Source organism: Leuciscus leuciscus, assembly GCF_965113295.1.
Source record: "Leuciscus leuciscus genome assembly, chromosome: 2".
Taxonomy (NCBI): domain Eukaryota; kingdom Metazoa; phylum Chordata; class Actinopteri; order Cypriniformes; family Leuciscidae; genus Leuciscus; species Leuciscus leuciscus.
This window is the reverse complement of record NC_138726.1, coordinates 30,839,485-30,852,996: the sequence shown is the minus strand read 5'-3', so window position 1 is coordinate 30,852,996 and position 13,512 is coordinate 30,839,485. Positions and strand designations below refer to the sequence as shown.

At 37.7% G+C, this 13,512-nt stretch overlaps 1 long non-coding RNA gene across 1 annotated transcript in view; it reads right to left on the bottom strand.

The window, feature by feature from the left end:
* LOC309493129 overlaps positions 1-13,512 on the bottom strand; it is a 130,392-nt gene that overhangs the window by 21,519 nt on the left and 95,361 nt on the right. The window lies entirely within an intron of this gene.

Genomic DNA, 13,512 nt, shown 5'->3' with positions numbered 1-13,512 from the left:
ATCAGGTTTAACCACCATATTGATATGACAATCCTGACATATGACCAGACACTGGTCACATGGGCCTTTTCAGAGTAAATACAAGAGGATTTGCTTAATAAATTGCATAGGCAGCATAGGTTTGGAATAAATGCCATGCGAGAAACTGAGTTAGAAATTTTATTTACTGCAGTTTATGTGTCATGGTCTGTCTGTCACACTGTCTCCTGGGAAGTTGATGAGCACCTATTTTATCTAGAATTGCATCATTGTAGAGTTTCTGTCAGCACAGCGGAGAGTTGCTAAAAGCCCCTAAGCCACCAGGATGCCATTTTCAGCTTTTTCAATATGGAAAATTATTGATTCAGAGAAAAGTAGTTTTTAATGAAAATTTCATTGTGAAAGCACAGAATTTTTGGTTCTTTGTCTCTCTCTCTCTCTCTCTCTCTCTCTCTCTCTCTCTCTCTCTCTCGGAAGAATGACAATTCCTGTAAATCGATGGTGCTTGTCAAATCATTAAGAATCTGGGGTGTTAAAACAGACTGCAGGTTTATGCTACATTAAAGTAAACTCCAGGATATCGAGTCGTGCTGGACATTGTAGCCTTGAGCAGGTCAGTTAACCTGAGGTTGTTTCAGGGGAAGATTTCATTGTTGACTGGCAATGTTAAATGAATGTTTGGTTCACCCAAAATGAAAATTCTGTCATTATTTACCCTCATAACATTCCAAACCTGTATGGCTTACAAATTAATATGCATTTTCATATTCCTTCGGATGAAACCCACATTTTATGCATAATGCCCCTGGGTAGCATCATATTGTTAGCGCTAGTTTAGCTAAAAATCATTAGGCTATGTATTCACACTATCACACATTAGTGAATTAAAGTAACAGGTTTGAAATTCAAACATAGGACATAATGGTACCTGATTATTTGTATATATTTCAAGGCATTGGTTTGGTTTGTGTTGTCATTTAATTTATTCAGATTTCACATTATTTTTAAATCCTGCGTGCCTATTCATGCTCAGTTAATTTAATTAATACATGTTGATTTATGCAAGCTTGTTTGGCTCAATTCACACAGAAAAGGTGTGAGCAACTTCAGCTAATTGGCACTTTAAACAACTGTTACTGACACAAGAACATTTTGAAAATGAATTTTCTCACACATTGCTTCAATACCCTGTGGACTGAAGCTAATCTCATGCAAACAAAGGGTCCATTAATGCACTAAAGATTTGGGGTGGGAGAGGGGGTACAATGTCTCAGAGCAACTCCCAATAGTTCACTACACAGTAGGAAAGAGAGCTGAGGGAGGGTTGAAGACTTCCAGATCTCATTTCAAATATATTGAGGCCAGACTTTAGGGTGTTGGGTAAAACAAGTGAGTTCAAGGGACATATAAAGTGCCCAAGCTGACTCTATAAAACAAGTGAAGAGACCAGTATCATCTTTCCTGTCTAAAAGCGTTGACAGTAATTACCATTCTGCTTTAGCAAGGTAAACCTCCACTAACTGCAATAAATCGTGATGGTCTGTTTTCAAACAACTTTGATGGATGGAGTATCTAACAGTGAACTTTTGGCAACGATAACTGTTTCCAACCACGAGGTTAAAAAAGTTTCCATTTATAGTGACTCAACAACATCTCATACTGTATGTGAATGAAAAATGGTTGAATGAAGAATGTAAGTCACCTCCCAATGAGTGTGTTTGCATGCAAATTCTAAAAACAATGCTTAACTCTTTCCCCGCCATTGATGATATCTCTTCTTTAATGAGAAAACGCTTCCCTGCCATTGAAGAGATTTTACGGCTTTCTGTGTTTTCACTGTTATACGCCATTACACATCTCCTGAACGAGTACAGTATTTCAAATCAAAACACAGGAAAAAAAGAAGCAGAAACGAGCGAGCTCATTTGTAAGCAGATGCATTATGAAAAATAATGCGATCATCAACATTAAACAGCAAAACTGCCTAACATTACCGAATAAAATGTCGACCCAGGATGTGGTAAGGACTGTAAAGCTTTGGGGGTGCTGATGGACTCGAACTACTCTATCTACAGACCCTTTCCAAAAAATTTGAATACCATGGAAAAGTTTATTTATTTCCATAATTCCATTCAAAACGTTAAACTTCCATAGATTATAGATTCAGGGCCCACAACTTAAACGATTTCAAGTATTTAGTTGTTTATTTGTACATAATTTGGGCTTCCAGCTCATAAAACCCATGAAAACAGGATTTCAAAAAATTCGAATATTACATGAAATCACACAGTAATTACACAGTAATACCATGGTCATTGAACCAGGCTTTGGTTCTTTTGGCAGTGTGTGCAGGTGCAAATCCTGCTGGAAAATTAAGTCAGCATCTCCATAAAGCTTGTCTGCTGAAGGAAGCATGAAGTGCTCTGAAAATGTCCTGGTAGATGGCTGCGTTGAGTGGACAGCACAGTGGACCAACACCAGCCGATGACATGGCTCCCCAAACCAACACAGACTGTGGAAACTTCACACTGGACTTCAAGCATCTTGGATTGTGTGCCTCTCCATTCTTCCTCCAGACTCTGGGACCTTGGTTTCCAAATGAGATGCAAAATTTGCTCTCATCAGAAAAGAGGACTTTGGTCCACTTTGCTTTATTAAATCCAGAGTCAACGCAGCCGTCTACCAGGACATTTTCAGAGCACTTCATGGTTCCTTCATTTTCCAGCAGGATTTGCACCTGCCCACACTGCCAAAAGAACCAAAACCTGGTTCAATGACCATGGTATCACTGTGTAATTTCATGTAATATTCAAATTTTTTGAAATCCTGTTTTCATGGGTTTTATGAGCTGGAAACCCAAATTATGTACAAATAAACAACTAAATACTTGAAATCGTTTAAGTTGTGGGCCCTGAATCTATAATCTATGGAAGTTTAACGTTTTGAATGGAATTATGGAAATAAATAAACTTTTCCATGACATTCAAATTTTTTGGAAAGGGTCTGTATGTTTTGCTCATTGCATTGTTGATCCAAACATATTCTTTGACAAAATTGCGATTTCTTCAGCTTTATGCTCAGAATGTTGCTGATGTTATGCTGTTTTATGAAACCTACCCACATTCACATTGATAAAAAAAGAATGCATGAAGCTAGCATTTTCTAGCTGTTCTATCTTTTGATATATTGCATGTTCAGATATTCATACAACAAAATATTCTGTATCAATAACCACTTAAAATAATAATACCCATTAGATCACATTGTTAATATACATCATTTAGAGGTAGGGTTAGGGGACAGAATATACAGTTAATACGTAATCGCCAAGGACCAATGGTAGTTCAAAGATGTTTATCAGCCAGAGCGAACTTTTTCAGAAAGTTCGCTTTGGCAAGCCGTTTCAAACTTCGTTTTGGCCTGATTTTGTTCAAAATGACATCACACCAGTTCGTTCTTTGATTTCGCTACAGTGTACAGTACTGTGCAAAAGTCTTAGGCATGTTAATATCCGTCTGTGATTACATGAAGAAACAGAAAAAACGTATCCAAGATGCTTGAAGAAACCTTCCTGCAAAGCTACCTGAAAAACTATGCGCAAGTGTACCTGGACAAAAGCCGTTTTAAACGCAAAGGGTCGTCACACCATATATTGATTTGAATTAGTTAATAGAAGTTAAATCATAAATAAATTCAATTTGTGATTTTATTTTTGAAAGCATTCTCACTTTACAGCATTTTAATACAAGTGCCAGTACTTTTCACAGTACTGTAGCTTTGTAGGAAGGTTTCTTCAAGCATCTTGGAGACGTTCCTGCAGTTCTTCTGGATTTAGTTTGTCTCAGTTTTTTCTGTTTCTTCCTGTAATCACAGACGGACTCGATGATGGTGAGATCAGATCATCCTGGCTGTTGTCAGATTCCTTGTGCATACAGAAATCTCACTTGAATATTACAATTAAAGCTGCAGTAGGGAACTTTTAGAAAACGTTGACTTAGCCTGGAAATTTTAACAAGCACAGCTACAGGTCACTCCCCCTCGCTCTCTGCTGCGCTACAGCCCTCCCTCCACAGCTCCTCCCCCACAACGGAGCCTGCCGCGAACGCGCAGGCTAGTAAACATGCAGGGCCACTGATGACGGCGGATAAACAGTTATCGCACATTCACTGGTAGGGATGAAACATCAACAATATGCTTTACATTGACTATGGCCTGCCCATACTTTGACTACAAACTTGGTCCTCAAATCATTACGTATTTTGCAATACATGTAATGTAACTTCATAACATTGCACTCTTTCTAGAAGTTATAAATAGCTAGCAAAATAATATAATGGTAACGTTAAAGTATGTAAGTAATTATTCTAGCGATGTGTAATGCTAAATAAGGTTTGCTAGTACATTATGTCAGCAACATGACAAGCCAGTGAATTAGCAGGTTTCTATTGTTGCTTTGCACAGTGCGTGACATTTTATCTGTAGCCTATGTTATGCGGCCAGAGTTTTGACCAGGGCCTGAATTTCATTTTGGAAAATGGGGGGGGAAATCCCCCCTTAGGTGATTCTTATGGGGGGGAATTTTTAATTTGAGGGGGGAGTTTAGACTTTTTTTTTTTATTACATTATTTCGCCTAAATGTATGCTCACTCATCGCATTTTTACAATGGGGTAATTTTGTTCTTAAGAATTTACACAACACAAGGAATTCTTGATTTCAATCTTTGAATTAAATTGAAAAAAGTAGCACAAATAAATACAATAGAATAAAGATACCAATAAAGAGAAATAAAGAGAGAAGTGTTTGCTTAGGTCTAACACGAGTATTCAGAAATACAGAGACTGAATAAAGTAATCAAATGTAAAATAACACTGGGTAGTATTTTAGTCCTGACTAAATTAAATACATAGGCTATTAATCCTGATTCCTTAAAATGAAAGCTATGTTTTGTTGTTTTGACAACCAAATGAATGACAGACACGTATGGCTGCGGTCCCTTTAAGAGCTAGTGCACGGATCCTGTGTTCATTATACGGTCACGTGCGATTTATGCTTAATACATAGCCGACTGTGTTTAGAGGACACTCACCAGTCACCAAGACCGAAATTGACATAATTTTCGCATGTTTTTGACTGTTAAAGCGATATAATCCACGAAAAATAACTTTGGTTACCCGCGAGCTGTGTGTGAGGCGGCTTTACTCTATGTATGTGTGCAGAGAAACATCTCTCAGACAGCGCGCACGTATCGAAGAGTTTAAAATCGCGTGAATGCTTAAATTGGTAAGACTTAAAAAGACGTGCAAATGGTAGACTTTATTTACTCATGATGCAATGCTGGCCCGATTATGCAAGTGACAACTCCGTCTATCCCGACTCCCGAAACGCGAGAGTGTATCGCCGCCTGCAGCGCTTAACGATTGCCTTGTGCAACCCATTTTGAGAGACGAGAGATAGAAGACGCAGCACCGCTGAATCACTCGCGCGGTTTGAGAAATTGCGTCTCGCAGACAGTTTTAAAATGACTGATTTGATTTGATAATCTGTGTGGATTCATTTACTAATACAACCTACAGGCTAAAGTGAATCAATGTTTGCGGGAATTTCCCGCATTATAAGTGGGAGACCTGCGGGAATTATTAAAATTATGCGCAATACCCGCAATCCCGCGCCGAAATTCAAGCCCTGTTGACACTGAGTCAATGGGCTCCGACGGGCTTGTTTATCGTCATCGGTCTTTTTCCGTTTACCTGTCTTTGTTGTATTAGCTGGTGCCACTCGAGAAATTGGCAGTTTTAGTTGTTTGTCCGCCATTAGCACAGCTGCGCGGCACACCGGCTATCTTGATTTTGAACGACTGTAGGCGCTGTGCGAGAGAGGGGTGTGATCAGCGCGTACACACTTGATTGACACTGCTAAGACACTCCTCCTGGCTCTGATTGGTTGTTTCTTACCGGGAGCGGTGTATTTCTGCAAATGACAATAGGACCACTGGGAGGAGCCTGAGGAGCTTGATTTTTTCACAGATTATCTGTCTCATATTCTACTGTCAGGACATAATTACAGTTTTAACAAATATGTAAAAAATAAATTTTTACAGAAGTTACCAACTGCAGCTTTAATGGCAAAAAGAATGTTTGGAAATGTAAACTGATATTTCCTACTGACACACTACAGCAAAAGATATAAATAACTGACTTAAACCCATATTAACATGCCTAAGACGTTTGCACAGTACTGTATATCGGGGTCTTAAGGTCATAAACAGCTTAAGAATAAACCAATCAACATTAGGGTTGGGTATCGTTTGAATTTGAACGATTCCAATTCCGATTCCGATTCCTTGTTTCGATTCCGGTTCCTCACGATTCTCGATTCCGATTCTTTTAAGAGGCAGGGTCAAAAAAGTTTAGATCAATTTTAATTCTATGAACTTTTTACTTTTTATGAAATTTACTATGAATTTCTCACAGGGCTGTTTTCAACTACAATATAAATATCAAATCTATTTTAAACAACTTTTTTATGACATTTTAAATGAGCTAGCTAACCAACGGTCTTTCTGAAGGAAATAGTCTGACCTTCTCCATCAATTGAAATATAAAAAAATTTGCATCATAATAAGTGTATTGTATTGTATGTGATTGTCACTAACATTTTAGTAACTAAACTGAATTTTATTAGGTTTAGTGACAACATGTTACAATGTTTACATGGTACAATTTCTGGTAAGCTACGCTTTTTTATTATTTCATTTCAATTCAGTTATTGTGATTTGATTTAATATTGACTCATTTGGATAAATATTAGGTACTCAAGATAGGCTTTAATTTGTCTCAAGAAAAAAACAACTCACCTAATGCTGTAAACATACAGAGAGCCCTATCAGCTGGCAGTATTATTTAAGGTTAAAAATAACTCAAATTAAATATAATGCGTTTTTTTTATTATAATAACAACTTTATTTAATGATATAAGTACAAATATAATAAATATGTAATATAGTACACATATTTAGCAAAATACTCTCAATAGCTCTTTTTTTCTTGCCAACTATGTGCTATAGCCTATATGTTCATTAAATGGCTTTCCTGAGGTAAATCTGACATAATTGTTCTCCAGCTGTGTTATTGACCTCTTCACGCTGATAAAAAACACTGATTGATCGATATTATATATGAGGAATATACAGTTAGGTAAGTTGTAGCCTACTGTATCTTTCAACAGTGTTCGTGTTTTTTTACTATTAGCTGCTAGTCGAGATGATCGGTTCACGTGCGCTAGGGATCTGTCGCGTCACATTTACAAGCGCCAAAACGGTATTTATTGTTTGAATTTCGTAATAAAATTGACAGAATCTGAGAGCAGAGATTTTTTTGTATATCATAAAAGTAACTGCTCTGTCTAGTCTGTCGGTCTCCGTGTCCTCTTTGCTTCACGATTTTATTGTGCGTGAGAAAATGGATGTGTGGTGTGAGAACATGTGAGAAGTGTCAATTGCGTGTGTCTCACGGTAAATGCGTGAAAGTTGGCAGCTCGTAAATGTGTTTTCATGAATATATATTTTTTTACGTTTGCCGGCATCGCGCGCAGTTTTCAAACGGACGAACAGAGGACGAGAGAATATAGTTGCAACTTGCAAGATACCGAAGAATAAGCACGTTTGTAAACATCATATGTACGTTTTTAAGGTTTAACGTCAGGGTTGTTTGCTCTGAATACATTTTATGAGACGCTGTGTGAGTTAATAAGGCAACTCACACAGCGTCTCATAAAATGTGTCGGTTCGCAGTTTAGCATAACAATCAATATACGCTTACACCTGTGCTAGTACACGCATTTACCATGCCGTGTGTACGTTACAAATGTTTAACTAAAGTGTCAGCGAGTTAACATTTGGCAGTTTGAAATCGATTATGTAGATACTTCAGTTCAGAATAGGGCTAGAAATGACTTAGACAGCGGTTTCTTCTTCCGGTCGGCGGACTGTGAATCGAAACTAGGAATCGAAATTTAAACTTTTGAACGATTCCGGGAAAATCGCAAAGCTAGTCCCGGTTCCAATCGATACTCGATACCCAAGCCTAATCAACATAGCCTAGATTTCTGTCCATTACCCCCAGCATGAAAACGCCTTAACCTGTGTTCTTTCAGCTTATTGAAGTGCACATGTGTGATACACTTAGGAAAATACACTTACTGCAAATTAAAGTGCATCCAACCACAGTGAGTGAAATATATCATACACTCTGACTTTATTAACATGTGTTCTCATGTGTGCAGTCGTAGAAACTGCAAACATGAAAGGAGCATTTGAGTCTACTTCCCGCTGACATTTTTTTAATTTTTTTTTATACTTTAGGTTTAACATCAAACTCACAATAAGTAGAAACCCTGATGAAAAATCAAGCATAAACCAGCAAGAATTCCATGGTGGTCCAGGCTGGTTTATGCCAATTAGAGCTGGTACAGTGCAGGTCTAGCTGGTGGACTAACATAGTCATGCTGTTCATAAGCAAATCTGAGCTGGTGTTGCTGGTCCACCAGCACTACCGCTTCCCATACTGGTTACCAGAAAACCAGCAAACCAGCATCCCATGCTGGTCCCAGCATGCAAAGCATACCTTATGCTGGTCACCAACAATACAGGATTTTTCAGATGTGTAATCTGAGTGCAAAGCATGGATGCTTATGTTGACATCACCACTAGGAATTAACTTGATTTTTTTAAAAGGCTTTTAAACATAGTTTTCTTTTGTTGCCAGGTTATTGGTTTGCATGTAAACCGAAACAAACGTTACATTTAAAAAATGTATGATCTGTGAATCTAATTTCAAATCAAACTATCAAGAAAATGTTCCAATTAATCTCTCACATAACAACTGAACCTCAGAAACAGCGGCAGTGACACTTTGACAGACGAATGCGGTCTTCGACAGATTACCACTGCACTTTTGATTTCTCTGAGATATGAATCATCACAGGAACATGAACCACAGCAAAGGAGCAAAGGGTCATATGTGGTTCATGAAATATCTATTATTGGCAGGCTTTTTAAGTCTGCTATATATTAATTAAACACATAAAATTAAATACGGCATGGGCTGAGAGGACCTCTTCCGATAACCTTGAGACACTCTAAACACAACGTCTGAAGCATAATCCCAGCTAATTAATAATGAGATATAAAGAGTGATGTAATGTTTAAGGACCAAATCAAATTTGTGTAGTGGGTTAACTCACTTAGGAACACATTACCTCTCCAGCTCAAGATGGATGCGTTTGAGAGAGGAGGCTGGAGATGTGCTGTGGTTAGAGAGAGGCCTAACCTAATTTAGAAAGAACTCTTTTTCCAGCACGCATCATCCCTGATGGATGAAATGGACCGCCGTGCCCGTTACCCTGCCCCTTGGATTGAAGGTTCCCGGAATATTCTTGCGATTGTTCCCGCTGATTGTAACACTTCTATCCCGGCAGGTCTTTAAAAAGAAACTCTATCTGCCTAGCTGAGGCTTTCTTCCTGATCTTCAAGGCTTTTAACTACAATGTCTGTGTTTGTGTGGACCATGGGGCATGCAGAGGGATTTCGCTAAAAGGTGAAACAGATTACGCCAGCTGGGAGAGTGTATTGATGCAGCCGGATGGTTTATCAATGGATTCTGAGATTGTTCACATGATTATTTCATCATAAGCATCTCCCATTCAGTCTCTCAGCATTCCCATTGAATAAGTGTTGAAAAACATTGTAGATGTTATTTAAGTTCAGAATAGTGAGTAACATGTCTTGTTCCTGGCAGCAAAACAGGTATTTATGTTACCTACCTAATCTGTTTTTATCTTTGTGCTCTATTGGGAAACACGCTACCACTGTCTGCCATGTGTTAAACTGCATGTTATACTAAAGTCACAGGAAGATAGATATAAAAAAATAAAATAAAAAAAAAGTTGTTGATGTGATATTTTGAGGGTCAAAGAGATATGGAAGGAGAGCAGTAAGTTACCAGAAATGTGCACAACCAATAAATTCCCATAAAATGGCATGTACAACAGTCCCAGCTGGAGTTTTCTGGGGTCACCCGGTCTGAGGAATTTCAATCGTCAGCTGCAGACATATGGAAAATGTATGAATAAGACAGCCTGACACAACCCTCCATATATAGGCCTCCTACTGTTGTCCTTCAGCACATGCCAGACCATGACACTCAACAGCTCTCTATGTAAAGCCACATTTACAGTGTTATTTCTTTGTTTTTACTAGGGACATGCCCAAAGCTAAATACCTTATTCATTAAGGACCAAATTATGACGTCAAAATAAATAAATACTTGTTAGACATTCATATATAAATGAGTTGTAAAATACATATTTGCTATATGCAAAGTATAAATGGAATATACATATCTATAATCAAAAGTGACATTAGAGGTATTTATAATGCTCTATTATAGTTAATGCAATTACTGCTGTTCTTTTGAACTTCCTATTCACCAAAGAATCCTGAAAAAAAGTATAACGGTTTCCACAAAAATATTAAAGCAACACTAAGGAACTTTTCCTCTTCGGTCGCCCTACAGGTTGGAAGCGGAATTGTCCATTAGCGCGGTCGTAAATAATTTCGCCCGCAGTCTAATGTCGCACGCACGCTCGCTGTTTATCCAGCACCGGCTTTGAAAAATGATGTCCACAGACAATGTAGAGTAAGTTGCATGATTTCATGAAAGCATGATGTATTGTGACATCAGAAACGAAGAAAAACGAAATAATGACTATTGTAACGCTTGACGTAAAGCAAGTCAAATTCGAACTACAGAAACGCGACCCAGTTTAGCAAACTTGCATAGTGTGGTTATAGCAGATATAGCCTAGGGCTGCAAAGCGAATCCAGAAGTGCCTTTCACCCTGTTACGACTTGATGAACCACTGATACGATTTTGGAAACATTATTTTAAGGTAAAAATTTTACTTAAGTGTTGCTTTAAGCAGCACAACTGATTTCAACATTGATGAATGATAAATGTTTATTGAGCACCAAATCAGCATATTAAAATGCTTTCTGATGGATCATGTGACACTGAAGACTGGCGTAAAATTCAGCTTTGCCACAAATTTGCCACAAATGTTAAACAGTAGTGTGTATACAGATAATCGTTTTGCTGCACGTCCCTTGCAATTACCACTTGCTTTCTCTTTTTTCTAGCAACACAGCAAATATCAATCACCCCTCAATGGTGTAAGCTAATTATGTGAGTATTAGACTAGCCCTACCCAATGATTTGTCGGAAAATAGGAATTTATCAGGTCTAGCTCCAATAATCTCTCATTTTTGATATATTATATGCTCCCTAATGACTACAGCTGACTTATGATAATGATGATCAGATTTTAAATCCAGTTTAAAGAACATTCCCTCTCTTTACCGCTGTCTCTCTCTCTTTCTCCAATTGTAAATGATTTTTCTGTGATCAAGCAGCAGGTCTGTCTTTTATTAAGCTACCCAGGGAATGACATTTCAGAAACTGGCCTTCTCTGTGAATGAAATCTAATTAGCACAGATTTACATATTTCTAAGTGCAGTACAGCTTTAATCAATAAACCCACCTGGATGCAGGGCTATTACAAGACTCCCCAGGGTTATACACAATCTGACCGACACTATGACACAAACATGTGTCCAGTGATATAATACATTTTCTCAAACCTATGCAGTGTAATTACAGTTCTGTGTTAAGTGAGGAAACTGACTGTTACACCATATCCGCATGAATATATACATGGATGATGTTATTACAACTCCAGATTCTCTAGAATGTACACTTTGCACACTTCTTACATTTACTCAACTCACTGTTAACAAGGCAATTATTTAAAAATGTTCTCTCTGTACCATATTATGCAAATTGTTGCGTACAAGCACGTATTACCTATCACAAAGTCCTCAAACTGTCGCTACAAAATATCTAGGGTTCAGAGCTCATCAGTGGAAAAAAGGATTTTTTTCTCCTCACATCACAATCCCCCAGACTATGAAGAGATGGGATTATTCTCCGAGTCTGCAGCGAGACCATTTGTGACCTACTTGAGGGGGGGAGACAGGAAGCAGCTCCCCGCATTAAACCAAAGCGAGGCTTATCTCCATGTGAGGTGCAACAAACCCACGTTGAGGCGACACACACCAGTTCCATGTCCTTAATAACACTGTCAACTTTTAAATGATATTTTGGACTGGATTGTGGACAATTTATTTGAATAACCAATGAGAAAGTACATATTTTGTAGAAAGACTTCAATCAAGGGGTGTCACAAAATACCAGCATTGCAGATTTGCATTCTCTCTTGAGTAGGTATTTTGAATTAATAAGTTCTTACTTTGCAAATGCTAAAAAAGTATGTGTAGTATGAATGCAATCCGCACGTACTACATTCGCCATGTTGTCACTGCCATTTGACCTACCAGCGTCAGTCGCATCACTTTACTGGCATTCAAAAAAATTGTCCTGTGTCCTTATGGGATGGCAACGAGTCCAGAATCTCATATTGTATGCGCACTTCAGAATCTCAGACTTTTTGCCCAATCTTTTATGAGTACTGTGAATTCAGACATATAGTTTTTCACCAACTATATAGTAGGGAAGTATGCGATTTTGGACGCAGCCAGTGTGTATCTACTACTGCCGCACAAAATCATGTCAGAGAAGATGACAGATGAAAGCACCTCAAAAACTTTTTTTAGGGGGGGATTCAGTAAAAAAGATACCCCTGTCTGCAGGAAGTGCTGATCAACAGTAAGATCTTTTTGTACACTTTTGAACAGTTATGGTTACAAAATCTCTCATCATCTCCCTATACTCGTATTTTGAATCTGATTCACTGGCATTATTATTATTATTATTATTATTATTTTATTTGTTATTATTATTTCCATAGATATCGCAATAATATCATTATAATGAATTATTTTGGTCACAATAATCATGTTGTGAAAATCTAATAATGTGAAAGCCCTAGTTCAGACTGTATATTACTACAAGTTTCATTCAGTCTACAAGTTTGCCACTTGTTCATCTTGTATGCAGTGTAAATGGTGTGTAACAAACAACAAAACACATCCAAAATGCCATGTAACCGTATACCCTGCCAAATAGAGCTGCACAATTCTGGCTAAAATGAGAATCACAATTTTTTTGCTTGGAATAAAGATCACGATTCTCTAACGATTCTGAAAAGCTTTATTATTTTAAAGGTCCCGTTCTTCGTGATCCCATGTTTCAAACTTTAGTTAGTGTGTAATGTTGCTGTTAGAGCATAAATAATATCTGTAAAATGATAAAGCTCAAAGTTCAATGCCAAGCGAGATATTTTATTTAACAGAAGTCGCCTACATCGAACGGCTTGTTTGGACTACATCCCTCTACTTCCTTCTTTAATGACGTTAAATCCCACAGGAATATGGAGGACCAAACCTGCAGAAATTAAAAATTAATAAATAAATAAATAAATAGATAAATAAATGTGATAAATAGATAAATAAATGTGAT